Below are 25,659 nucleotides of genomic sequence, written 5' to 3' on the forward strand. Positions count from 1 at the left end.
GCTTAGAGATTAAGAAGAGCTCTAGTCCTAGCCCTAGTCATCTTGCAGAAGGGAGAAAAATCAGTATGGCATAATGAAAGGAAGAGAAAACCAGAAGTTAAGAGACCTGGTTTTGAAACAGTGGCTAACTAACTTTGTGAACTTGGGGAAATTATTTAACTTCCCAGAGTTTCAGTTTTCTTATCTGTAAATTAAGGGATATTAGATTAGATTATCTCTAAAGTATTTTCCAGCACTTCTAATGGCTTATCTTTGAAATAACTGATAAATATCAACATGATAAATATTCTGTATGATGCCTTCCCAACACACATACCCATCAGCCTCTGAGTCCCATTCCCAGAGTCCATCCATCCATCCATCCATCCATTCATCCATCCATCCATTCCATCGGCTGGTCAGAAACATGGCCGTTTGTTCTTTATACACATTTTACCACACAATCCTCCTTGTTCATCCAGTATGAAGAAACTCTAGCTCTTTTTCAAAAGTCACATAAACTTCCAAGTCAACACCGCAGATTTCAACTTTCCAAATCCTAGCATTTCACAGCTAGAAAAGAAGTTCCCGTCCAAATGAAATCAGATGCAAAACTCCAGCCCACACCGGAAGAAACAACATAAAACCTGCTAGAACAGCAACTTGTGAATGGAAACCAGCCCGAAGGAGTGGCTCGCTATAAATCTTGGAGAGTGCAGTTCAGTGGCATCTGTGATACATTCCACTCAACTGATAAGCTGCCTGTGAATGAAGTGGAGTCTGCATTCTCATAAAAAGGAGGGGAAGGGAAAAAAAGTTTGCACCTGCTCGAAACAAGCATCTGCTTTTAGGAAAGGCCATAGAGACAGATGGGTTGGCTTCCAAAACAGAAGTGTCCTCTCTGTAAGGTTCTATCTATATGGTTCATCAGTTGAGTGCAACATTTACTAAGTAAGCTCCTACCATTTTAGTTTGGACCCAGAACTCAAAGGTGGCAAATGGCACAGTCCTTGTCCTCCAGGAGCTTTCAATCCAGCCGATACCATCTTACACCTGAAGGGCCAGCATTTCATTTGCAGGAAATTCAATTCCAAAGACATTTATTAATAATAATTCCTCCCATCTGCATAGCCTCTATAGTCTTCAAAGCACTGGCTTGCCCATTATCTCATTAATCTTGCACCTGCTATATATAAAAGCCCTTTCTCCCCCTCCTCTCCAAGGCAAGGAAATAATTGCCTTCTGGGAAATTAGTTGAATTTGTAATGGCTTATCTTTGAAATAACTCTGATAAATATCAGTAGTTTCTCCAAATTCTGGAACTCTCTATGTTGAGTCTGAGTTATCCCAATTGGTGAAGACATCAGTGAAAACCCACCCATCCCTCGCTATCTCTCTAGCCCTAACCATGCTTGCCATTCCATCCAGCTGCAATCCACCAAGAAACAGGTTCTAGAAAGGCAACAAATTTGGTGAGTGGGTCCCGTCCCACCCTGCCCTCAACATGACTTTGTTCTCTAGCTTCCAGCTCTTGCTCTGGGAACAGTAAGCAAATTTATTCTACCATTGCTACTAGAAAGGGCATAACAATGGATCACCCTGTGGCTTCACTCCCCATCCCCTGTGACTCCACAGACCAAAACCCCCTCCCTCATTCTACTATCTGTGTGGCCTCCCCCTGTTAGAATATAGGTTCCTTTAGGGCAGGAATTCTATCTTTTTATATCTATATCTATATCTATCTATTCTATCTATCTATCTATATCTATATCTACATCTATATCCTCAGCACTAACAAATTTTCATTTAAATTAAATATTAATTAAAGCAATTAGCTAAAATTAATCTAATTAAAACAAATTGAAGAATTGACAATCTCATCTTGCAATCTAACAGGAACCTGGTCACAGTGGCTTCAAATCTCATCTCTGATGCTAGTATCAATAAACAACTCATAATTTGCATAGCTAGAAAATTATGCAACCGTGGGTGAGTCATTTAATCTCACTGAGCCTCAGTTACCTCATCTGTAAAATAGGAATAATGAGCTCCATATTGTTTCCAAGATCTATTGATTTTTACCTTTGTAAATGTCTCTTATGTATTCTCTTTTCTCTCTTCTAACATTGCCTTCACACTAGTGCAGGCCCTCATCATCTCCTACCTAGACTGTTGAAATAGCCTCCTGGGGAGAGCTGGATGGCTCAGTGAATTAAGTGCCTGGCCTAAAGGTGGCGGGTCCTGGGTTCAAATCTGGATTCAGATACTCTCTAGCTATGAGACACCTGGCAACGCATTTAACCTCTATTGCCTAGCCCTCACCGCTTTTCTGCCTCAGAACCAATATACATTATTAATTGTAAGAGAAGGTAAGGGTTTAAAAAGAAGAAAAAGAAATAGCCTGCTGATTGATCCCCATGACATAAATCTCTCCTCCAGGCTACCCTCCACTCAGAAGTCAAAGTGTATTTCTTAAAATGCATGTTTGAGAATCATGTCCCTGATCAATAAATTTCAGTGACTTCCTCTGGCCTCTAGAATCAAAAATAAAATCCTCTGCTTGGGGAAAGCAACTGGATGGATTAGTGGATAAAGAGTCATACCCAGAGATGGGAGATCCTGGGTTCAACTCTGGCCTCAAATACTTCCTAGCTGTGTGATCCTGGGCCAGTCACTTCACCCCCATTGCTCAGACCTTACAATTCTTCTGCCTTGGAACCAATACACAGTACTGATTCTAAGACAGAAGCAAGGGTTTTTAAAAAAAGCCTCTACTTGGCATTCAATACCCTTTAAAAAATTTTTTTCTCCTCCCCTGGATTCCCTTTAGATGCTTCATTCCAGACAAGAGATGTTTTCGCTGTACACTTAGCATAGTCCGTCTTTCACCTCCCATCCTAGACTCTGGTCTCCTCAGTTCCCTCTCCTCCATCTGTAGCCTCTCAAGCATCTACACCAGTGGTTCCCAAACTTTTTTGGCCTACCACCCCCTTTCCAGAAAAAAATATTACTTAGCCCCCTGGAAATTAATTTTTTTTTAATTTTAATAGCAATTAACAGGAAAGATAAATGTACCTGTGGCCATCACCACCTCACCCTGGATCACCGCAGCACCCACCAGGGGGTGGTAGTGCCCACTTTGTGAATCACTGATCTACATTGTGTCTTGCCCATTGAAAATGCCGAATATGCATTTGGTGAATAAAAAAAGGAAATAAGGGAAGAGAAAAGAATGAATCACAGGGAGTATAGTGATGGACTGAAGACAAAGATCTGAGTTTGATTTCTACTTTAGACACCAACCAGAGGCAAATCATTTCTCCTTTCTCCCTGTCCCTGTCTCTGTCCCTTTTCCTCTCCCTCTCCCTGTCTCTGTCCCTGTTCCTCTCTGTCTGTCTGTCTGTCTGTCTATCTCCTTAGCTGTAAAATAGAGATAATAATAGCACCTCCCTCACAGGATTATTGTGAGGATCAAAAGAGATAGCACGTACAATGCTGTGCTAGCCTGTATTATTATTATTATCATTATCATCATCATTAAACTGGCAGAAATAAAACAATTGACTAAGAGGTTTGGAGAGCCTTCTGAACCTGCCCATCCTCCTGGGCCTGACAAAATTACACCCAGATGATCACCCTCAGGCTACCTTAGAAAAGAGAGTATTGATTCTTTTCCTTAAATATTTCCAGGATGAGACTCAGCCCCCTCCCTAATGGTTGTATTCTTTATGATGACTATTAATTAAAAGTGAATGGGGCAGCTGGGTAGCTCAGTGGATTGAGAGTCAGGCCTAGAGACGGGAGGTCCTAGGTTCAAATCTGGCCTCAGACACTTCCCAGCTGTGTGACCCTGGGCAAGTCACTTGACCCCCATTGCCCACCCTTACCACTCTTCCACCTATAAGTCAATACACAGAAGTTAAGGGTTTAAAATTTAAAAAAATAAAAATAAAAAAAAAAAAGTGAATGACACTAGAAGGGTAGAGGAAAGGAGGGGGAGAAAAAGGCAGGGAGACACAGTTTTATGCAAATGTCCTTAATTTGATGAATTTGATCCAATAAAAACATGTAACCACCATGTAATCTGTACAAAACAAATACCAAAGGGATTCGTTTTGTTTTCCTTAGCCCCTGTCGTCCTTGTCTTCTACCAGAGAAAATGGGAATTACCCAGCATTTTGCTGAAAAGCAAGGATTACAAATGTCACCAGATCAGGGAACCGTTGTCCGAAGCCCAGAACGAGGTGCCCTTTGGATGTGGGGGAGAAATCAGTCTCCTCTAAGCTTCCTTCTTGCAGCTGACAACCCCAAACTCAAATGCAAGGCAGCAGCATCTTGAACAGATTTGCCACAATTCTGAACTGTGACACTGGTTCGGTCCCCAGTGATATCCTCGCCCAGCACTGATGTGGTGACTAGCTTGGAGGGAGAAAGGAAATCAAGGATTTCCTTTTGGGTTTATTACTGAATGCTCAAAATGTTTCCTGGAGTAAACACCACTGAAGCCATCTGGTTTTTCTAAAACAAGAGACAAACAACAGGAGCGAGCAGCCAGTGGAAAAGTACAGGTTTGCAGCCATGGCTGTCTTCTTGCCTAATGGGAAGGAGACATTCATAAGATGCTGAAGGGCAGGCTCAGATGTAGACTCTCCTAATAGAAAGGAGAGCATTCAAGGGACTCCATGGCTAGCTGCGTGCTTTTGAGGGAAAAGCTCTTTCCCAAAATGCTTAAAAATATAATTCACTGATCACAGAGTGCCTAATTCAAATGATTGCTTTCGAGGCTCAAATGCAAAGATGAAATTAAGTCTGGGAAACAAGGACTAATATCTTCAGATTTATAATAAAAAGAAAATAAAGATAAATAAAAAGATGTGAACTTCCCTAGTATTGAATGAACTGAGAGTAGTTTTCACTAAGTTCCGATAGGTTATACTAAGAAACCCATGGCTCAACAGCAAAACTAAATAGAGATGGGACAGCTAAGTGGCTCAGTGGATTGAGAGCCAAGCCTAGAGACAGGCGGTTCAAATCTGGCCTCAGATACTTTCTGGCTTTCTGGCTAGGTGACCCTGAGCAAGTCACTTGACCTCCATTGCCTAATCCTTACCACTCTTCTACCTTGGAACCAATACACAGTATTGATTCTGAAACAGAAGGTAAGGATTGAAAAAAAAAAAAACCTATATAAGGAACAGTTTGGGCAGCTCTGTTGGATTCACATGAGTTTCCTGCCAGTGCTAATCCCCAGGCACACTTCTCTCTCCTGGACTAGGTCCTCTGGTACCAACATTCTTTCCTTCTTTGACCCCAAGACTGGCCTATTTGCTCCCCATACAATATTCTGTCTGTTGCCACAATACCTTTCTGTCTAGGCTCTATTCTATGCTTGGAATGTTCTCCCTCCTTAACTTTAGCTCTTGAATTCCATATGTCCCTTCAAAAGTTGGTTCAGATGCCATCTCTTAAATGAAAGCTTTCCTGATTGTGTTCCCCTACTCCAATCCAGTTATTACTTAGCTTATCATTAAATAATTAGCTTATTATTTCTTGAGCTCCTCCACTAAGTTTGTGAACCCTTCGAAGCTGTATTTCATTCATTAATATCTTGTTAGTGGGACCCCCAAAATCACTGAAATTACCTTACATTTACTCTAATTCTAATTTATATTTGTTTACAAATTTGCATTTTGTATCTTCCCTGCCCAGGTAGGATGTATATGAAGAGGAAATCGGGGAACTCCCCTGATCAACACCAGTTTCCCCTCCACTGAATTTAGCACAGTGCCTTGAGCATAGCAAAAAAACAAAACAAAACAAAAAAAGCAAAAAAAACTTGTGGAATTGTATCAAATTGGCCAGCTGGCTCTCTTGGTTCATTGTTACCCCAAACCATAACTAACATTTTCAATACCCAGAACCACTGTTTCTCCAGGGCAAGCAGCACCCACTGGACTAAGTGCCATGAAATAAATGCACCCTCAAACCAACTTCTCAATTCATGATGTGAAAAAATAATGCAAGAAGTCATTAAAACAAATTCCATTTCAGTGGGAGGGATAATTAGTTACTACAATGGTTTAGAGCAGAGGCTCCCAAACTTTGGGGTCTCAGGATCATTTTACCTTCTTAAAAGACCCCCCCAAGAGCTTGTGTTTATATGGATCATATCTATTAATATTTGCCATATTGAAAATTAAAATATCTTGGTATTATTATTAAAATAGATTTGACCTCTAAGATCCCCTGAAAGGATTTAAGGGACCCCTAAGGGTACAGAGTATAGAATTTACTCTATTATATGTTTTGGGGTTGGGGTTTTATAAGATTATTCACTTACAAAAATGAACAATATGGATATGTTTTGTGTGATAACACATATCCAAGTCAGATTGAATCACTTGCCAGCTCTGGGAAGGAGGAGGGAAGGAAGAAGGGAGACAATTTAGACCATGTAAGTTCAAAAAATGTATGTGGAAATTTATTACATGTAATTGGTAAAGAATAAAATAATTTTTTTAATTTTTTAAAAAGGATGTGCCCTGTTGTTGTTGTTCATCCTTCACACTTGAAAAGAGCCAATGACATCATGATGTTGGGGTCAGGGTGCAACGTCCGACTGTGGCTGATCAGTCTAACATGAGCTCAAAAGACTCTGCTATAGGTCAGGCAAAAATCGTCTGAACATTTGGATTGGAGACGTGTCTAGATTTGTGCATCGCATGTTTCCTTTGTGCTATTGCAATTCTGCTTTGCTCGTGAAGCACAGTGCCTGCTTTGTGGGCACACCATGCTGGGTAGTCCTGTGCCAGTGTCTCCTATAGCTCACAATTGAGAGTAGAGCCCTTCAGAGAGACTTGAGAGTATCCTTGTACCACGTCTTCTGATCTTTGGGTGAGAACTTGCCTTGTGTGAATTCTCTGTAAAATAATTTTTTTTTTTAACTCCTACCTTCCACCCATTGATTCTAAGGCAGAAGAGTGGTAAGGGGCTAGACAGTGGGAGTTAAGTGACTTGTCCAGGGTCACACAGGTAGGAAGTGTCTGAGACCAAATTTGAACCCAGGATCTCCCATCTCTAGGGCTGGTTGTCAATCCACTAAGCCACTCAGCTGTCCCTTAAAATAAAAATTTTTAGCTAAACATGAGTTTGGCATTCCAGCTACATGGCTAGTCTATGGAATTGTGTTTGACTGCTTGGCAATTCGGCTCAAGAGAGGACCTCAGTGTTCAATACCTCATCTTGCCAGGTAATCTTTAGAATCTACCCAAGACAATTCAAATAGAGGCAGTTCAATTTTCTGGCGTGGTGCTAATAGACTATTCAGAGATCACAGGCATACAACAATGGAGTGGCTTAGGGTATAGAATCTCAGAGCTGAGAGGAATTTTGGCATCATCTAATCCAATCTGCAGGACTATAAAAGTTTCTCCCACTAAATCTTATGACGTTTCCATCACTCTTTCTGAACCTGGGTTCCTCCCACCCACATACCACCCAGTTCTCCTACTAGAAAGGAAAATAGGTTTCCTTTTTCTTCTTGCTTCCTGAGTCAAAGGAGTTCATAGCCCTTGAGACTTCTAACAATTTTTACTGCTGGAACCCAGAGGAACATGAGGTTTTAATCATCACCTCCCAATAGGGAGAAGGGCTATAAAATTTCAGAAGTCATAAATGCCCATCATTAACCCCAGCTTTCAATGAAATGCAAATGGATCTAGACATGGTGTTTCTTAACCCTTCTCCTCTGTCACTGACTCCAAATCCATTCTAGATCTCTGGCTCTGACCAACGGAAGATCTGGATAGGTATTGTCTCATGCCGGGTTCTGTGTTCTAACTGGGCATCTGCTAGCCTGCACCCATGAAAAACATGACTGCAAGATTTACACACTACAATCTCTGGCTCTGACCAAAGGAAGATCTGGACAGGCATTGCCCTCAAATTTAGTGGAATTCTCAATCCCTTGTAGAATATGCTTCCTAGTCTTATCTTTGGATTTGGGTCCTGTATTAATTAAGGAAGATTGTCTCCCTAAGCAATTCCTCTCTAGACTCCTGCCCAAGGCTTTGAACCATCTTTGCCATAACCTTGTAGTAACCTCCTTCTCCTCTCCTAGAGGTTCCTGTGGCTCAGAATCCTGGGAAGTCCAACACCCACCTTTGACCCAGAGGAAAAAAAGACCTTCTCTTTCTGTTCCCCAAAAATTCCTCTTCTAGGTTTCAAACTATCTGGCCCTGGACAACTGAGACTTTAGTTGCTTCCTTTACCCTTCTTGAGCTCTCTCTGGTTCTGAACTTTGGAGGGAGGCTCTCCTTGCCCCATTGTCATTCCTCTCTATATTGGTTGATTCACCTACTGTTTATTAAGTCTCATTTCCTGCTTTTGTGGAAACTCAGCTTCGCCCCATGCTGTTCTAGGTTAGCTTTTGCACCTAGTCCTTCTGGAGGATTCAGCGGTAGATACCATCATTCCTAAGGTGCAATTGAATTATATCCGTTCCCTCCACTAGCCCACACTAACTACCACCCTTTCCTTTTTGAAAAGCATCTGTTCCCTTGTCATAGCTCCCATGAAGTTTATACGCCCCACCTGAGGGAAGCTTCTAGTTCTCAGTTCATTTGTGGAATTGAGGTGGCTGCCATAACCAGAGCCCAAAGTCTGATCAAGCTGTGATTACGAGCTCTGCCAATTTCCCCAGGTTGTCTCTGATGGCTCACTTACCTGCCCCCTGCTCATAGAATGGCTTTCCTAGTGTAAATTGATCACTGCAGTTCTATCATAGCAAATTCTCTTCACAAATGGTTATAACAACAGATCATTTCCACCAACAGTGAGAGGAGGCTGATTTAATACTGCTTCAATTTTCCTGTCTCTTCCAATAACCTGGTGACATTCTGCTTTGATATGATATCCCTCTTTTGTCTTGCAGCTCCTGATGCTGCCTGAGCAAATGAGTCTCTGGGTCATCTGCAGAAAGGATGGAAGAAGAGCCCATCATTTTCCGGGGCTGAGGACTCAAGCTGGACACGGGTCAAAGAGGATATTCTCCAAATTCTTGTTGGGGTCAGGAGCACAATCCCATTGACCTAACCCGGGTCTCCGGCCCATCCCACCTTAGCCAACAGATAGAAATCTCTTGTAGCCATTTAGATCAGCCAGTGGTAGAAATGGTCTCACACCTGGAGTTAGTGGGGGAGAATGGAAATAATATTAAATTAGGAATCGGGAGACCTGGCTCCTAGCTCTTTCAAGTTAAATTACTTAGGAGCAATTACTGCCCTTCGAGTTTGTCCTCTGGTCTTCAGTTTCTTATCTACAAAATTGATATAATACTTTCTGTCATGCCTACCTTATCAGGTGTTCTAAGAAACTGATAAGACAAGAGAAGAGAAAATGATTTAAAACTGCAAAATGCAATAAAATATAATGGATATTTTTCATGAAGTTTAGGCAAAATTGTGAGGTTTGTCTTTCCAGAGTCTTCCAGTTCTACCAATAGTCCTCCCACTTCCTTTAAAAAGAAAATTTAAAAAAAAAAAAAAAAAGCTTATCTTCTGTCTTAGAATCAATACACAATATCAATTCCAAGATAGAAGAGTAGCAAGGGTTAGGCAATTGGGGTTAAGTGACTTGCCCAGGGTCATACAGTTAGGAAGTGGATGAGATCTGATTTGAACCCAGTCCTTCTGACACTCCATTCACTATGCTACCTAGCTGCCCCATCTCCTGCCTTTTTCTAAACTATTCCATCTAGCACCTCTTATGCTCTGTTACCTTGAACACTTGGTCACAACTAATCTTAAGCTTCCAAGTTCAGTTCTAGCCTATTCAAGTTCAGTTCTAGCCATTCTACAAATTTAATAAGCTGAGAAACTAAATGGCATAATGGCTAGAGAGCTAGGCTCAAGGGCAGGAAGACCTGAATTCAGGTTCCACTTCTATTAAATACTGTGTGTGTGTGACCCTGGATAAGTCACTTAACCCCTTTATACTCTAGACAACTGAAACTGTAAATTACAGAGAAGGTGCCAGTCTGCACTGGAATAGGGAGTTCCTTATACCAGTATAATTCACAGATCTAGCCAGATCCCTTATCCCTAAGAACTTACAATGTACAAAACACCATGCCATGTACTAGGTGAGTTGAGATGATTAATGAAAATACGGCCAGTTCCCTCAAAGACCTTGCAGGGAGATTAAATACAAATACGGACAATAATAATACAAATAGAATAAGAGAGGTACAAACAATGGGTTATAAGAATTCAGAGAGGGGAAGAGATCATTTCTGGCAGAGATAACAGTAAAGGCTTCAGGGCAGCTAGGAGGCTCCATGATTTAAGATCTAGGAGGATCAGACCTAGCAATGGGAGGTTCTGGATTCATATCTGACCTCAGACACTTCCTAGCTGTGTGACCCTGGGCATCGCTTAACTCCAATTGTCTAACCTTATCACTCTTCTGCCTTGGAACCAGTTCTTAATATCCATTCCAAGACAGAAGGTAATGGTTTATTTTTAAAAAGATTAGTGACAGCTTCCCAGAAGAGGTGGCACTTAAACTTGGTCTTGAAAGATAGCTAGGATTTAGTTGGACAGGGGTAAGAGAAAGAAATGGAGGATACCCTGCAAATTACATCACAAAAGAAAGGGGGAATGATGACCCTTGCAGGCTTTCCACTATTGCCACTATAGGGAAGAAGAACCTCTAGGTTGCCTCTAGGAACAAGATTTCTAAGAATATTTTGGAGTATTATAGTCCCCAACAAAAACAATGCTTCTGTCCCTTCCTCAGGATCCTTACTGGCTAGATTTTAATCAGCTCCTTAGCTAAATCAGTCAAATCTTTCATTCAAAAACCATTTGTTAAGGACACAAGATTATACAATAACTATAATGCTAAATGGAAATATAAGAACATAAGGAAGGTACAAAACATTATATAATCCCCTTGGTTCTTCTCCTACTTCTATAAATCCTCTTCCTCTGTCTCCCTTGCCTGCTCCATCTTTTTTTTTTAACAATTAAAATGGCTCCTCTCACCTGATGCCATTGGCAATTTTATTCACTTTCATGGCTTCAACAATCACTTTTTCTCAATCTCTTTCTCTCTCTCTCTCTTTCTCTCTCTCTCTCTCTCTCTCTCTCTCTCTCTCTCTCTCTTTCTCTATCTATCTATCTATCTATCTATCTATCTATCTATCTATCTATCTTTCTCTTTCTCTCTTCTTTGTTTCTCTCCCACTTTGTTTCTCTCTCCCCTTTCTCAAAATCTAGGATCCGATTGCCTACAGGACATTTCCACCTAATACCAGATGTGAATTTTTTTTTCTGTTTATAATTTTATTGACTTTTTTATGATTATATATTTTTTCATATAAGTAGAGGCATTCATTCTTTCTTTTTTTTTTAAACATACCTATAATGGAGGTCCTAGTGCTTTGGAGCACTCCAAATTAACAATGAGCTGATAGGAAAACCTGAGTTTAAAAATCAGTCTTAGATATTTACTATCTGTGTCACTCTGGACAAGTCACTTAACCACTGTTTGCCTCAGTTTCCTTGGCTGTAAAATAGGAATAATAACAACACCTCTCTTGCAGGGTTCTAGTGGGTATCAAATGGAATAATATTTGTAAAAGTGCCTAGCATAGAGTAGTCACTCTATAAATGTTTATTCCATCTTTCCCTTCCTCCCACCTGAGTGTCTGGCCCCTCAAACTCAATGTGTCCAAAACAAAACGCTTATTACTATATTCAAAAACCTGCTTCTTCTTCCTACACCATTATTTCAGTCAGTGGCACCATCATTCGTTCAGTTTTCCCTCTTTTATTATCTTTGATCCTTTTCTCTCCTTTACCTCCCACATCCAATCAGCCGCCACGACTTATTGCTTCTATCTTGGCAAAATCGATTTGTCCCTTCCTGTTTCCACTTCCATCACCTCAATGCAAGCCTTCATTACCCCCTACCTAGACAATCATAATAGCTTCCTAAACAATCTCCCTGTCTCCACTCTCTTCCCTGTTCTTAACCTCCTCCACATCACTGCCAGACTACTCTTCCTTATGAATGAATCTAGTCTCTTCTGCCCAAAACACTTCTGTGGTTTTCCATTGCCTCCTGAAAAAAGTTCAAACTCCCTGTCCTTCATTCAAATCCCCCTAAATCTAGTGATACTGTACCTAAGTAGTCTTATCTAGTTTTACCTCCTCCGTCCCTCCATGTGCCATCTACCCTCCTTTCCAACTGGAAGAGTTACTATTCCTTGTACATATCCTGGGCCTTTCCACTTCTGTGTCCTTGCTCATGCTGTCCCTTATACCTAGAATGCCATTCTTGCCTACTAAATACTTACCCATCCTTTTAAGCCCAGATTGAATGACATTTTCTTCATGAATCGCTGATCAATCCAGATGAAAATGGCTTTTTCCTCCCTTGGACCTCACATAACACTTGGCCCCTCTCCTATATACCTATTATGTACTTTTACATTTTTTCCCCAAACTTTCTTTTGAAAAATACATTTTATTGGTAATATCCTTCTTCGTATTATAGATATTTGCCATTCTTATCTTCATACTAAACCTTGCCTAATGACAAAGAAAAATAATTTAAAACCATTCAATGTAGAAAACACATCTATAACAATTTATACAAACTTTGTCCGAAAAGTCCCTATCATGCTGCTGTAAAGTTAGGAGATATTTTTCACTAGCTCTTCTCTAGGACTGTCATAGATCAGAGGGTCATGGATTCATTGGTTTTTCCATTACTCAGAGTTCAACTTTCTTTAGCAATCTGTTAGTTTTCCATTATTATAGAGTTCTCTTTGTATTGCTCATTTCTAACAAACCCAATATGTATCTCTCAGGGATTTTTATATGTATGGTTTGGTGGACCCCATTTCTATTTGAGTTTGACACCACTAGCATAGAATTGGCCTGAGTTGCCAAGTGGTCAAGATAAGGAAGGCAGAAGAGTATATAGCCAGTTGGGGGGTGAGAGCCTGAGAAAGAATCAAGGGATAAAGAAATTGTAGGTCAACGTGAAGATGAAGAACAGGCATAGAGGTCAGAAGACAGAGGAACCAAAGGACTGAAGAAAAATTATGACCAGATAGAGGAATTTCAGAGTTCACGAGCATCAAAGCAGAGTACTTTATGGATGAAAACAAGATCAAGGATATTATGACTTGTGTGTACATAGTACGTCATGGGAATTGAGTGAACTGAGGAAATAGGAAGTTAGGGTATTTGAGGGAGCATCAGAGGAATGCAGGGGATAGCCAGTGAAAAGATATGGAGACCAGAAATTGGAGTGAAATGTGAGAGGAACATCAAGAAGAGAGTGTCACTGAATCATCCAGTCTTTGGAAGAAAGTAGAAAAGTAATATATTATATATTATACAAGTAATATAGTAATAAGAATATAAGTATATATAATTCATATATAGCAATAAGTACATATATAATATATATTATATATACAATAAGTCTATATATAACTTATATATAGTAATAAGAATATAAGTAATATAGTAATAAGAATAAGAAAATAATAATAATAAGACTAGAAAGATAGGAAAGGGTCAGGTTGTAAAGGCTTTGATTCTAAAACCACTAGAGCTTATTGAATAGAAAAGTGACATAGTCAGATTTATGCATAGTCGGACTATATACATAATTGGCATATATGTTAAAGTTTCATAGTATGAAGTAAGGAGTTGAAGCCAACTCATTGAAGAAACAATATTATTCCATTACACAAATATATTCTCATTTTCCTTAGGCATTCTTCATTCTCATTGCATTATTTTTATTATAATTATAGTCATATCTCCCTACTAGACTCTATGAGACCAGAAACCTCGTCCCAGATAATCTTTATATGTCCTCCAGTCCTAAAAAAGGGCTCTACACACAAAAGATATTTAATAGTTGCTTGTTGTATTTAATTGAATACAAGGCCTAAGAAGGAAAAAGTAATTTCCAACTGAACTGATTAGGGAAGGTTCCATGCAGGTGGTGATGTCTGATACATTAACTGGGACTAGAAGGATGAGTAGGATTCCCAAAAGCAGAGATTAGAGGAGATAAAATGAACTTCAAGCACAGATACAGAGAAGTGAAAGCATAGGACATAGAATGAGGAAGAGCAAATATTCTTTGGCTAGTTCTGTTAGTTCCCCTTTCGCTAGTCTGTGGGGAAGAGATGAATGTAAAATAAGACAGGAAATTTAGGAAACTGAAAGATTATGGAAGAGCTTGAATATAAAGCTAAAGAATTTGGGCTTTATTTGGTAAACAAAAGGAAGCCAACCAAGGAGCTTGAGAAGAAGAGTAAAATGATCAGAAGCATCCATAAAGATTAACCTTGCCTTGGTGTGAAGAATGTTTCATTGAGGAGGGAGACTGAGTTTGAGTAGACCAGATTAGAGGATCATAAATTTAGAAGTGAGGCATGTAGGTGACCCAGTGGATAGAGCAGTGGCCCTGGAGTCAGGAAGAATTGAGTTTAAATCCAACCTCAGACACTTGCTAGCTGTGTGACCTTAGGCAATTCACTTAACATCTGTTTGCCTTAATCCACTGGAGAAGGAAATGGCAAAACACTCCAGTGTTTTTGCCAAGAAAACTCCATGGACAGTATTGGTCTGCTATGGTCCCTGGGGTCATCAAGTCAGACATGACTAAATAACAATCACAAGATTTACAATTTGATTGTTGTTGAGTCATTTTTCAGTTGTCACTAGGGGATCATGTCTCTTCGTGATTTCTTGGCAAAGATACAGGGGTATATTTCCTTCTCCAGCTCATTTTACAGATCAGAAAACTGAGGCAAACTGGGATAAGTGATTGACTTGCCCAGGGTAAGTGTCTGAGGCTGGATTTGAACTGATAAAAATAGTCTTTCTGATTCCAAGCCCAGTGTACTATCCACTGCTCCACCTGAAAGAAATCTCAAGTTTCATTTAGTCCAACCCTCTCTTTTCACAGATAGACCAAGATGCAGACAGTTTAAATGCTATGTCTGAAGAGCACCAATAGCAAAAGCAGAATCTGAACTCTGATCCTTTGACTCCAAATCCAGTAATTTTTCACTAACCCATGAAGCTTCAGTTCTAGAGTTCCTCCTCACTGACAGACTGACTATCCTATTATCTAGCATAGTCTAACAGTCAATCAAAACTGCCACTAATGGGCATGCTGCTGTCCACATTCAGTGCAACCAGTGATATGGGTAGAAAGAGGGAACTAAAGAGGTTTCCTCTTCCAATAATAATATTACATATTATATTATGTGCCCCATAACCATTTCTTTTTTTTTGTTTTGTTTTTATATTTTTAAACCCTTAACTTCTGTGTATTGGCTCCTAGGTGGAAGAGTGGTAAAGGTAGGCAATGGGGGTCAAGTGACTTGCCCAAGGTCACACAGCTGGGAAGTGTCTGAGGCCAAATTTGAACCTAGGACCTCCCGTCTCTAGGCCTGGCTCTCAATCCACTGAACTACCCAGCTGCACCCCCCCCCATAACCATTTCTAAGGCTAGATCAGTACAAATTCTTGCAAATGGTTCTGGTCCCAGATTCTTAAGAAGCCATGTTTGCTTTCCTCTACAACCTGACTTTTTCATAATGCATGCAATGCAAGAGATGTTGGGCAAATACTTAAAATATTTTTTAAAAAACTAGATACCAAGGAGGGCATCCAGAATGATGAAGGGTTTCCTTGTTCCATTCCATATAAGGATAGATTAGCCAACAGAAGCCTTGTGGGGAGGCATGATAGTTGTCTTCAAGTATTTTATGTTAGAAGAATTAAACTTTTTTTTCCATTTAGCCCCAGAGGAAAAAACTAAGAACTAAGAAGTTATAAAGGGCCAAGATTTTGCCATGATTCAAACTATCCAAAAGTAAAATGGACTACTAAGGGAAGGGTGGAGAAGAGCCTTGAGATCAAAGCTAGATGACCACTTGACAAGTATGATATAGAAAGGATTCTTATTCAGGTACAGGTTGGACAAGTGATGATCTCTGAAATTCCTTCCAACCCTGAGATTCCAGAATTCTCTGTGATAATTTTCTCCTGCTATCTCCAGACGGATCCAAATGGCCCTAAAGGAATAGGTATAAGTCAGAACCAATCCAGTAGTTCAAGAGTTGAGGTAATCTAAAGGTCTCCAATTGGTACTAGCACTTGAGTAATAGTGCTCTTCCAAGTAGTTTAGTGAACCAAAGATGACCTAGAGAATTTAGCCAGATCTCTTAGAGCCCAGATGGGCTAGCTCTTACTTCTTTTTGCTCTTTTCTATTTCCAGCCTCCTATCCCTGGCTTCTGTAGGAGAAAAGGGAACTTATGTTAGAAAAGGGAAAGAAAATTATGTCCAAGTTGATTTGGAGGAATCTGGACTAGTGAAATGGGTCAGAGATAGACTTTGGAGATGGGGAACTGGGATCAAATTAGGGGAAAAAATGAAAAAATAATCTCCAAGCCTAGATACTAAAAGAGATTCTACTTCTGACTTCAGTTGGAAAAGGGTGAAGGACAATTATGAAAGGCATAAAAGTATTAAGGAAATTTAAGGATGATTAAGGAAGATTAGTGAATAAAACCTGAAAAGGAATATTCAAAAAGAATAAGCAAAAGAGAGTTGGCAAAAAAAAAAGGTAAGATAAGCAAGAAAAGGTAAATGGAACAATTTAAAGGTAAGGTGAATTGAGAGTAAAATTGATAGGAGGGTGGGGGAAATGATGAAGCAGGAGATTGGTTCGAGGCTGATGGGGAAGTGGGTATGACTAGAATTGTTGAGACTAAAGAAAGGGAAGTTGATTGGGGTTGTCAAGTTATTAAGAGGTGATAATTGGTTTAAAGTGTTTTGCTTTTTTTTCAGGTTCTTAAGGTTGAGGTGTAAACACTCATACGTAGTTAAAAAAAAAAAAAAAAGCTGAAAATCTCAAATGTTATGGAGAGTAGGGAAAATTGTCCAGTGACTGGCATTCAATGAGCTGTTGTTTGTATTTCTGCCTCAGTCAAGTAACCTGGGTTCCACATGGAGGCTGAGCTCCCTTCTGGAGGAGAAAGTGAAGGGACTTCAGGATTGTCTCTTCATAATCATTGGCTATTAGGGACAATTAAATATCCCTAAAGGGAAATAGATATAAGGCTGCAATGATGGAGTTGGGAGGGAGGAATTTACCTTGTCAAGATTTTAAAGAGTTGAAAATTATTACCCAGACAAGAAAAGGAAGGAAGGGAAAGACAGTTATACAAGAGGATGCTGGCTTTCATCAGTGGCTCAAAAGAAACGTGAGATGCACAAATTTAGAGGCATTTCCATCCCCGATGTTTACATAGGCTATTTGTACCGACCTGTGACAGAGCCTTCCAAGCTCATATTGATCTGATCAGCCATAGCTGGACACACTATACACTGACCCTGACATCATAATGTCATTTTGGTCCTCATTGAATATGAAGGACCACAACCAACTTGCATGCAAGAACTGTTGTAATAGACATTATTAAGGAAAGAAGGTGGGCTGGTCACACAGGAAGAGTGAAGGATAAAAGCCAGGGCAATTGCAGCACTGATTTCCATACAATGTTAAAAGAGAGGAAGGGCTCCAACACATCCTCAAGGGAGGATTTATGAGTGGGCATGGACAAAAGCATCCCAAGATTAGAAAGCGTAGGATCCATACCAGTGAGATCACAGATTCATTGAATGTCGTTAAATAAATGCACCCTTCTTCCATCCCCTATTAGACGGTAAGCTCCTTGAGGGACTGGCACCTTTTTATTTACCTTTTTAAATGACTGATATTTTAGTAGCCAGAACTCAATAGATGTTTGCTATATGAATGAAAGAATTCTCTGGTTCCCTAAGTGAGGAAGCTGCCAACTCCTGTTCTAAGACTGTCAAAGAAAAATGTCTTATTACTTTTGTGCAGAAGCAAAAACATCGAGTTAAACCTAGAGATCTGAGCTAAGCAATACAGCTGAGCTCACCACATTCCCTTTTTAATAACTATATAATGACTCCTATTAACATCCCATCAATGACAATTACTCCTCTGAAGTAACAAAGGGCTCCCATGAGCCATTCTGCTTACCTTTAGTAACTGGTTTTGTTTCTACACCTGCAACCTGATTTCTACTCAATCTCTCTCTTTTCTCTTTACTTCAGGTTGACTCTATTTGTTTTTCACTCTCTTTCTTTTCTTTTCTTTTTTTTTTCATTTTGTTCTCTTGCTCCTGGTGTTGGGGGAAACATCTCTCACTGGTTTGACTTTGCCCTCCATCTCCTGATGTTAAGGATGGACAAACAGCCATCACCTTTTCTATCCAGACCCTGTTCTATTGAAGCTGTCTTTCTAGTTGGATAGGTTCTGATTGAAGTTATTGATTTTGGTACAAGGGATCAGTGTGACCTCAATTCCCAGGCTAAGAGAAGTGGAGGATGGGAGACAATGCAATTTTCTCCACTGGGTTTTGCAGTAAGAATCAATACCATACACAAGAACAGTATTGGGGAGGGTAAATGCAGCTCATTCATACTTTGGTAATTATCTGAACCACTAGTTTGGTATCACATCTTTGAGCACACATAAGTGACTCACCTGGTTCCAAGAGATGGCATTAGATGGAGTTATAGAATGTTAGAGCTAAAAGGACTTAGTAAAATACCTGACTTTACAGATGAGGAAACTGAGGCTAGGAAAAATGAAGTGACTTGCCCAGAGCCTCAAAGATAGTGATACAGAATTTTAATCCAAATCCTGTGTTCTTTTAACTTCATCCTACTGCAAGAAAACATAATTAAAGGTCATTAAATTGTGTTTGCTTCTTTGTATTTAGATTATTGCTGTTCATTTCTGCATAGATGCATGAGGGGGGGAATTCAATCTCTTAATCACACATACAATTTCCACTAAAAGCCATAGTATGTATACTAATGGAGAATCCTGAGAGTTGCTGGCAAGTGATTGAACAAAATAGCCATGTGCTCAACAGGTGATGTACACGTGGAATGTACAATGCATCATCACTGGGCAAGAGGAGGGAAATCCTGGTCTAGTCCTGTCTAGGAAGGATTCATTTCCTGCTTCTGGCCTGGAAGAACCCTCTCCCATCCTCTCTCAGCCATAAGGTCCCAGGCAGGGTGGGGGGAAAAGGATGGGGAGTTGGAGGCAGCTACTGTGGCTTTCCCTCAGGGTCCAAGCCCAAAGCCTCAGGGTGACCAGGGCAGCTAGAATCTTCCTCTTTCATGCTAAAGCCAAGGACATGGGGGGGGGACAGTGTTTATTTGGTCCAATTGGCCAGGTGAGTGGAGCTTTGAAGGACTTCAGGGGTGCCTTGGCAAGTTTCAGGTCAAGATCCTACAAGTTGCTAAGGGATTGGGGGAGATCATTTTCCCGCAGCTGAGGGTTGGGTGCAGAGTCTCTGTCAATAGGTCAATGACCACTAGAGATGAAGATGGAAGGTTCTTGATTTATGCCCCCAAAAGGTGCCAGGGTCAGAAGAACACATAGCATAAAGCAGTCATCATCAAAACAGTCTGGTAGTGTCTGAGAAACAGAAGGGTGGACCAATGGAATAGATTAGATACACAATATGCAGAGGTAAATGACTTTAGCAACCTAGAGTTCAATAAACCCAAAGACCCCAGCTTTTGGAATAAGAACAAATGTTGGAGAGATGTGGCAAAATTGGAACACTAATGCATCGTTGGTAGAATTGTGAACTGATCCAACCATTCTGGAGGGCAATTTGGAACTATGTCCCAAGGACTGCAAAATTGTGCATTCCCTTTGATCCTCTAATATCACTACTGGGTCTGTATCCCAAAGAAATAATGAAAAAGGGCAAAGGACTTTCTTGTACAAAAATATTTATAGCAGTTCTTTTTGTGGTAGCAAAGAATTGGAAATTGAGGAATGTTCACCAATTGGGGAATAGTTAAACAAATTGTGGTACATGTTGGTGATGGAATACTATTGTGCTATAAAAAATGATGAGCAAGATGATTTCAGAAAAAGCTGGAAGGGGGCACCTGGGTGGCCCAGTGGACTAAGAGAACATTATACACAGTAACAGCAATATTGTAGGATGATCAACTGTGAAAATGTGGCTCTTCTCAACAAGGTGATGATCTAGGACAATCCTGAAAGACTTTATGATGGAGAAAGAATTGTTGGAATCAAATGGATACTGATCAAAGCCTATTATCTTTTACATCAGTGTATTTACAGTTTTATTATGGGGGTTTGGTTTTATATGAGGGTGCTCTTTCAACAACCACCAACATGGAAGTATGTTTTACATGATAATAAAAATTTGATTTAATTTTAAAAGAAAAAAGGAGTCAAACTGAAGTAGAAAGAATGAATAGAAATCAGGTGGCAGCCAAGGTCTTGGGGTTCCTTTCTGGTGAGCTGACTGTATTTCTGAGGAGAGGTCTTTGTTAGATGGGCAAGGCTTCAAGCTTCTATGACAGGTTCCAAGGTCAAGGTCAGCAGGTGGGTGGGACTTATTCAGTCTAAGTGCTGGGATCTGTGTCCTTGAGTGGACAGTTTTCTAAGAGGCTTATGAGGATAGGGTGAGGGGAGTCTTGGGTTGGGGACAGTATTTGGGATTGGCATGTCCAGTTCACACTAAGATGACCTATACTCAGTGATACCTGTCAAAAGGTGGATGGGACTCAGTACTACTGAGGAAGGGTCTCAGAGGGGTAGTCAGAGCTTTGTGCTTTTATTGGGGTGGAGGCATTAATAGTAAACTAAATGACTACTAGGAGGTCCCTGAGCTGGTCATTGGTGGGCCAGGCTCCCACCTGCAATGACAGGCTCCCAAGGTCAGTGTCATAAGCTGGGTGGGGATCTGAGGTGTCCAGGCAGGGTGCTGAGGGCTCTGTTCTGGTGAGGGGCAGTTTTCTAAGAGGCTGCCATGGGATAAGGGAAGTCTTGAGGTATATAGACTATATTTGGAAGGTGTGGTGGTGTCTTAAGCTCCATATCAGCAAGTAGAGACTGGGTATCAGTGAGGAGGGATCCTGCATTAAATACCAGAGGGGTGGGCTGTTGTGAAAGGGCCCACCTTCTGTGAAGAGATCCCAAGTTCGATGTCGCCTAGGGTCTTTGTCAGCAAGTGACTGGTTTTCTAAGAGACCAACTGGAGTGAAGTGGTAAGTGGGTGGACATACAATGATCTGGGGAGGAAAAAATTCTCCCAGGTCTTTCTGGTAAGGTAAGGGCTGATAGTTTGGTCTTGTTCCTACCCAAAACTGGATTAAAAACCTTTCTTTATTATGTCAGCTTACTTTTATCTAGAAGCAAAATTCATTATAAGAGTTTAGGCAGCAATTGTTCCCTCTTTCCTCACCTCCCATTTACTTCTCAGTCCTTTGCAATTAGACTACCAACAGGTGGGTCGTCAAACCCAACTATTTCACCCATACCTCTCTTTCCAAGGTTGCCAATGCTATCTAGTGGTCTTTTCTTGTTGCTCACCTTCCTTACTACACTGTAGCTTTTAATATTGTTGACTACCCTACCCCCCACTTCTCCTGGACACTCTCTTTCCTTGACTTCTGTGACAATATAGACCTTCGGTATTCTTCCTACTTCTCTGGCCTCCCATTCTTAGTATCTTTTGCTTGATCATAATTCTCCTCCTGCCCACTACATATGGGCTCCCATTTTCTCTATATATTTTCCTTTGGTGATCTCACCAGCCCCCATGATTTCATTTATCATTTAGGTAATTGCTTTTCAAATCTTTAAAGGTTAAAAGTGCACTGAAATTTTGGGGACACACTGATCTCCTGTACTTTAGACCTGTGTCAATCACAAACTGTTTGCTGGATCTCTCTATCTGAAGTCCCAAAGGTGTCTCAAATTCAAAATTTCCAGAAAGGGAACTCATTTTCCCCAAACCCATCCTCCTTTCCAAACTTCTCCCTCTGTGTTGGCACTACCATCTTTCTAATCACCTAGAATCACAGACTTGGAATTACCTTTGATTCCTTTATCCCTCACTTTCCACATCCAATCAGTTGCCTAATTTGTCAACTCTACAACCTTTATTTTATTCCCTATCTCAAAGCAAACCACTGCCTCCATGACACAGACTTCAACATCCTGCCTGATGAACCTCTCAGAGCCCTGCCCAGCTGTTAACATAAATCCTGGGATCCTGTCACAGCAGCTGGGTTCACCTATCATTGGCCAGACTACTCATTCCACCTGAACCCAATCCCTATAAAAGTGCAAAACCCTACCTATCCCCAAGACGTCTGCACCCTACCTGAACCCCTCAGAGCCCCACCTACCTGCTAACATTGACCCTGGGATCCTGACAGTCCTTCTCTTACAGGATTCCCTATATCCATGTTGGCAAACTTATGGCATGCCTGCTGGAGGGGTCTGCTCCCCTCCCCTCCTCTACCATGCCTGAGGACATTTCTCAGTTCACCCATCCCTCTGCCCAGCAATCCAATGGGAGCACTTCCTCCCTCCCCTGTCTGGGATAAGGGGGCAGCTCATATGCAGCATGACGGTACAGTGTGAGCACTTGGTCTCTAAAAGGTTCACCATCACTGTCCTATATGATTCTAGTCCCCCTCACCTCTCACCAGCACTGTTATAACAGTCTCCTAATTGGTTTGCATCTCCAGTAGTCTCTCCCCCTACAATCACAAAGCTGCCAAACTGATATTCCTAAAAGAGACCTGACCAAGACATCTTCTACTCAAAGAATCTTCAAGGAATTCCCATTGTTTCTAAGATAAAATACAACAGTCTCAAATAAGACAATATTTGCAAAGCACTTAGCACTATGAATAGCACATAAGCACTTAATAAATGCATGTTCCTTTCCCTTTTCTAGCATATAAAGAAATAGAGTTCTCACTTGCCTTTCAGTCCTCTATCATATCACTCTCCTTCAAGTATTATAGAGTCAAACTGGCTTTCTGTTTCCTGTACACAGCATTCCATTTTTCATCCCCATGACTTCACACCAATAGTCCCTCATGTCTGGAATGCACTCAATGTGATTTCTGCTTCACAGAATCCCTAGCTTCCTTCTAAGAGACCTTTTCCTACAATAGCACCTTTTCTGAACCTTCTCACTTATTCACTCCCTTTTAACATTATTCTAGGGCTGCTGTGTATACACTTCATATTTATTTAATATGTGCATATTATAGCATTCCAAAGGATTAAAGAGCTCCTTGAAAGCAGGAATTGTTTTGTTTCTTTTTCTTATATTTCCAGCAGTCTAGTATCTTGCCACCTATAAGAGAGACACTTAATAAGTTTTTGTTGAATTGAATTGTTGGCAGCCAAGAAAGCTAATGAAATCTTGAGCTGCATCAGGAGAGATAAAAAATCCAAGACTAGGGAGGTGAAAGACCAGCTGCTCTCTGAGCTGGTCAGACCACATCTAGCATATGTACTGTCTCAGTTCTGGGTACCATATTTTAAGAAAGGTATGAATAAGCTGGAGACTGTCCCAAGAAGGAAAACTAGGGTAAGGCTTCAAGTTCAAGTTGTTTGTTGAAGGAAGCTGGAACGTTTAACCTTGAAAAGAGAAAAGTTTGGAGACATATGAGAGCTACCTTCAAGTATCTGAAGGGCTTTCATGTGTAAGAGGAATTACACTTGTTCTTTCTGACTCCAAAGGCCCAAGGTTGCAAGAGCTCAATTTAGGTTTGATATAAGGAAATATTCTCAAGCTGCCTAACAGTGGAATGGGATGCTTTGGGAAACAGTGAGTTCCCACTCACTTCAACTCTCCAAGTAAAACTAGTTAACCACTTGTTAGATACATTGTACTAAGGATTCTGGTTCAAATGCAGATTGGACTGGTTCCTATGAGATCCCTTCCAGTTCTGAGATTCTGTGATTCACACTAACATATTAGTGATATGTTATTATTAATCAATTCTGCCTCTTTAAAAAAAACACACACATATATCCTATCTTAGAATCAATATTAAGTATCAGTTCCAAGGCAGAAGAATGGCAAGTGCTAGGGCAGGGATCGGCAACATATGGCTCTTTCTGCAGAATCCATAAAGTCAGCCACGGCGCAGTAACTAACAGTTTACGCATGACATCGTGCATCACGTACCGCGACTATCTTCTAAGATAGAAGGCTCCCTCATTGATATTGCTGCGCAAGATGAATCCTGGTCTTTAGTTCGGCTTGGTAGGTGTGCTGTGCGTTCCTCCTTCTGCCCTCCTTTTACTCTTTTCACACCTGTTACTGACATCTTGGGGTTGTGTATAGTGATTTATCACTTTTGTCTACATTCTCTACCCCTCTGCCCCTGATTTACATGGCTTTATCTCAGTGCATTCATGGGATCTGCACTCCCTATTTGTGGGATTGTTATTGTTTTTAACTTTTCTACCTGCTCTTAAAGGGGAACTATAGTCAGATTACATCTTTACATATGCTTCATTAGTGAGAAGCATTTCTCCCCAGTAGTTGTTTCATTTGATACAGAATGATTGAGTGGGCAGCACTGATAAACACCTGTACCAGGAAATGTGTGTGATGTGTCCTGGCCAGTTTTCCATGAAAAGGTACCCTCCTCCTTCACTACTTACTAATGCCTGCACACAAGTCATGTTATTTTCTGTAATTTCCTGATCTCCTACTTAATTTATGTGGCCAAATGGCTTAACCAGCAGGCCGGCAGCTTTTTCTTCTCCTGTTGCCTGACTTGAGAGAGGGAGAGGAAAAAGTATTCTTCCCTGAATTTTTCTCTCTTTATTTCAGCAATTTTCTTAGTGTAAAGGAGTTTTATATGTATATGTGCAGTTATATCAGTACTATAGTGCCCCATTAAGTCTTGTTTTTTGATTAATAATCAAAATAATTTTGATTAATAATCAGCAAAACCATGCAGCACCAGAAGTCACATTAATGTACTTTATTCATCATTGGTTAGCACATAATAACATTATTAAAAATAGTTCAGAGACTTACTGTACTTTAAAAGTGTTGTTCTTACATAAAATGCACATATTTACTTGTATTCAGTGTTAAACATATTGTAAGGCTCTCACAAAATTACATTTTTAAAAATGTGGTGTTTATGGCTCTCACAGCCAAAAAGGTTGCAGACCCCTGTGCTAGGGAATGGGGTTAAATGACTTGCCCAACATCACACAGCTAGGAAGTGGCTGAAGTCAAATTTGAACCCAGGACCTTTTGTCCTCGGATCTGACTATCCAGTGAGCCATCTAGCTGCCCCATGATTTTTGCCTCTTGCCTCAATCTTCCAGGGACATCTATACTCTCAAAGAGGTTCATAAAGAGAGGACAAATGTTTTACTCAAATTAATATTAATGATAAAATTGGAGGTACTAGGGCATCTCAATGGGAGAGAGGACTTTTGAGAACACTTCAAAATATGTTCTTTTTCTATTCCAATTCTATATAATATATTTATATATATATATATAGTGTTGTATATAATATATATTATGTGTAATTATATATTATGTATCTATTATATATTCACTCAAGATTTAAATCACACTAGGCCCTAAAGAGCAACATTTCATAGACTCACAGTCTTTCAAAGTTGGAAGGAACTTAAATAAATCCCTGACAATTCTGCAGCCTCTATTTAAGGACAAAGTGGAGGAATTTGCCACT

The sequence above is a fragment of the Gracilinanus agilis genome, chromosome 2 (genome assembly GCF_016433145.1).
Source record: "Gracilinanus agilis isolate LMUSP501 chromosome 2, AgileGrace, whole genome shotgun sequence".
Taxonomy (NCBI): domain Eukaryota; kingdom Metazoa; phylum Chordata; class Mammalia; order Didelphimorphia; family Didelphidae; genus Gracilinanus; species Gracilinanus agilis.